The 4,224-nt window shown below is 41.0% G+C and overlaps 1 protein-coding gene across 4 annotated transcripts in view; it reads right to left on the bottom strand.

Annotated features, from left to right (window-relative positions):
* Positions 1 to 4,224, bottom strand: part of LOC116400776 (transcription factor COE3-like) — a 36,675-nt gene that overhangs the window by 12,484 nt on the left and 19,967 nt on the right. The window lies entirely within an intron of this gene.

The raw sequence follows: 4,224 nt of genomic DNA, 5'->3' as shown, positions 1-4,224 counted from the left end.
CACACACACACACACACACACACACACACACACACACACACACACACACGACGTGATTTAATTGGGTCGTGGCTATTATCCGCTTTAGCTTAGTCTATTCAAACTACCACACACATACACACACACACACACACCCACACCCACACACACACACCCACACACACACACACACACACACTCAACTGGTAATGACTACTTCCCCTCCTTTCAAGTGCGGCAGCAGATTAATTATAAAGTGAAATGAAAGCAGTGTGTTGTGTGTGTGTGTGTCTGTGTGAGGCTGAGCAGCCAATCTCATCACTGAAGACTTAAGATGACATTACAGCACCTGACTTCTGTTCTACTACACGACGCTTCCTCTATTACAGACTATTTTATCACAATGACATCAGAGCTGAGGCTGCTGAGTCCAGACAAGTGTGTCCAGAGTCAAGACAGGTGTGTCCATAGTCAAGACAGGTGAGTCAAGAGTCAGGACAGGTGTGTCGAGAGTCAGGACAGGTGAGTCAAGAGTCAAGACAGGTGAGTCCAGAGTCAGGACAGGTGAGTCCAGAGTCAGGACAGGTGAGTCAAGAGTCAGGACAGGTGAGTCAAGAGTCAGGACAGGTGAGTCAAGAGTCAGGACAGGTGAGTCAAGAGTCAGGAGGAAGAGGAAGAGGCAATAGAAAAAGAAGAAGAAGAAGAGGAAACAGAAGTTTGGAACAAGTCCAGCTGAGTTACATCAGCTTTTTTCATGGGGAATCACGTAAAGTAGCCACCCGCTATGGCTAAGCCATTCCTTCAAACGTAAAGCTTTTGATAACTTTTAATCACAATGGTGTTGAGATTGTACTGACCAAATTTGAAGTGGATCTGACAAAGTCCCTAGGAGGAGTTTGTTAAAGTATAGCGACTAGAAATAGGCCAAAATCTATGGAAAAATGACAAAAATCAAAATGGCCGACTTCTGGTATGGTTTAGAGCAGAGGTCTTCAACAGCAGGGGGTCTGCGAAATCTTTGGTAGATTATACAATTTTTCACATACTTTTATTTTCCACAAATTGAAATGTCTTTAAATGCACAATAACATGAATCCAACATATTGTAGCGAATGGATAAATGGAGACAGAAGATGTTATCTTTCAGTCAGAAATGCACACATTCAGCAACACACAGGAGCTCTCTCAAGCTGGGCACCGGTTCACTCACAGCATGAGACTACCTAGACCTGTCCCTCCAAGCCTCCTGCACACAAAGAGGAGGACCCGCCCCTATCGCTGCTGTGCGAATTACGAGGGCGCATGTTACGTATATATATATATATATATATATATATATATATATATATATATATATACACACATTATTATGCCAAGTGTATGGACATTGTTATGAGCGACAATGGATCGTTTTGTAACTCGACCAAAAAAATCCACAAGCACAAGAGAGATACCCTCCACCTCAGGAAACATCGGTGAAAATGCAAGTGGCGAGGCGGCACCTGCTGCTGCTGATGTAGCAGCAGATAAGGGTAAGCGCAAACGAGAGAAGACCCGAAAATATACAGATAATTATCTGAAGTTTGGATTTACCTTCAAGGAGACAGTTGGCATTGAATTGTATGCAATATAACAGGTATGTTTATAAATCGCAGTGGCACGGCCACCCACTGAACCTTGTATCTAAAATAAAAACATGAATATATGAACCTGTGTATTATTTGAATAGCTTAGTATTGAATGCACAATAACAAGGTATGTTTATACATGGCACTAGGCCCAGTTTAATATAAAACACAATTTTATACAATATATAAAGTAGGGGGTCCCTGCTCCATCTCTATCTCAGTTTGGGGGTCCTTGGCCTGAAAAACGTTGAAGACCCCTGGTTTAGAGCATGGTCCCAAGAGACTTTTTTTAAAGTTTCTATGGGTTACATGTCCTTACCAAGTTTCATACATGTAGGTGAAACGCAGCGCTGGGGATGCTCTTTTGAAATATTGTAGGGGGCGCTATGGAGGCAATTTAAAATGGCCAAGCCAAAAACCCATATAAAATATGTCTTCCCATGACCAATGACACATGTACAAAGTTCCATGAGTTTTTGAGCATCCCAAGCCACTAAACCATCAGCTTCTTTTTCATGGCGAATCATGCGTTGCCACAGCAACAGCGTTCAACAAAAACTCACAATATTCATGATGATCCATCTTCAATGTCTTAAGGCTTTCCTTACCTGCCCTAGCGCTGCTTCCCTAACAGGAGTTTCCTTAACCCGCCCTAGCGCTGCTTCCCTAACAGGAGTTTCCCTAACTAAATTTGAGATTGATCTGGTTAACTGGCTAGGAGGAGTAAATAAAAGTATAAAATGTGACATTTTCTTTTGCCAGTAGGTGGTGCTATGAGGTACTGAAAATGTTGGCATTGATGTATGCTCAAACTTCAAGTAGAATCATGCATAATATGTAATGATTTGCCGATTGAATAATGTACCTTGGAATTATAACAACTTTATTGTTCATGCCGAATGAGGCAAAATGGCCGCCACGCCACGTCAAGGTTCTTCTATGAATTTGATGACTTTTCATCACAAAGGTCTGAAGAGCATCCTGACCAAATTTGAAATTGATCCCATTAATTCTGTAGGAGGAGTTTGTTAAAGTACAAAGGCTGAAAACTGCGAAAAGTGACAAAAAAGCACAACATGGCGTGTTTAATGTAGCGCCCCCTAGTGGTTGACTTAAATAAAAATGCCAGGCTATGTTACTGGATCCAATATGCACATATGCTGCAAATTTGGTGATTTTAGGACAAACGGTTGAGAAGTTATGTGTATTGATATATAAGCCACGCCCCCAAGGAGTTTATTGGTCCATATCTTGTAAACGCAAACAGATATCAAAAAGCTTTTAATAACTTTCAATGATGTAGATCCAATAATGATCTAGAGCAAATTTGGTAGCAATCAAACTCAGCGTGTAGGAGGAGTTTGCAAAAATGTGTTTTTCACAAAATAAAAAATGGCAGAAAATCGAAGGAGGTGGAGCTGTGAGGCTTTTTCGAATGCAACCTATATCAGATGGATATTTTCACCAGGCCTGACAAGTGTGCAGAATTTGGTGAGTTTTCGTGCACGGCAAGTCCCCCAAAAATGCTCCCAAAGTGGAAAAATAAAAATCAGAATAAAAACAAAAATCCTTTGAATTTCAATTGGGCCTTCGCTGGCCCGACGTTATCGGTTGCTCGGGCCCTAATAAGAAGAAATAGAAGTAGAAGTAGAAGAAGAAGAAGAGAAAGAGGAAGAAGAAATAGAGAAATATAAGAAGTAGAAGTTGAAGTAGAACAAGAAATAGAAGTAGAAGAAGAAGGCTGAAACTGAAATATAAAAGAGTTCACACCCTAGAGACTCTACTCTGAATAGGAGGGGTGGTATCCATGGTTACTGTCTTTAATTGAGGGGGCAATTAAACAGGCCGCAAAAAGACACACACACACACACACACACACACACACACACACACACACACCGTCCTCTCTGGGGACAGTGAGGTGTCTGGTTTTCCTACCCACAATCCATTGGGGTGCGTTCTCTTCAAAGAGAGAATTACTCTCCTTCTCCTCATCGTTACTCTCTTCATCTTCTCTGGTTCAGATGTTTTAAAATGTGTGACAGCTACGTTTCTCACTGGATGATCACATCAATAAACGGAACCAGAACCAGAACCCGGTCTGTTAGTAGTACAGGTAGTTCTGACCAATCACAGGCTTTAACTGCAGGTAAAACGTCTGTGTGGAGAAAACAAAGGGCATCATCTCACCACAGCTTTTTAGCTTCTTATTTAATTATTATATGTATTATAATTATAATCTATAATAATATTATAATTGTATTTATCTGCATTCATGTGCTGTTTACATCTGCATTCATGTGCTGTTTACAGAGATTCATCGTAAACTCCACTCTCTGGACAGTAAAGGATGACCAGTCCAAAGAAGAGGAGGTCTGGACCACATCAGACCACATCGGTCCACGACCAGGACCAGGTGTTGAGATGCTAACACATTAGCATATTAGCTGATGTGTCACCATCACCTTAAATAAAACTCTGTGGTCCAAAAGGAAGACATGAGACGAATACACTAAAAACTCAACATGTTTCATGACCCAGTAGTCTTCTTCACTGTTTATAACATTAATCCAGTAGTCTTCCTTATTGTTTATAACATTAACCCAGTAGTCTTCAT

Source organism: Anarrhichthys ocellatus, unplaced genomic scaffold (genome assembly GCF_004355925.1).
Source record: "Anarrhichthys ocellatus isolate YVR2014 unplaced genomic scaffold, GSC_Weel_1.0 scaffold203, whole genome shotgun sequence".
Lineage (NCBI taxonomy): Eukaryota > Metazoa > Chordata > Actinopteri > Perciformes > Anarhichadidae > Anarrhichthys > Anarrhichthys ocellatus.
Note: the sequence above shows the minus strand (reverse complement) of the source record. Positions and strands in the feature narration are given on the sequence as shown.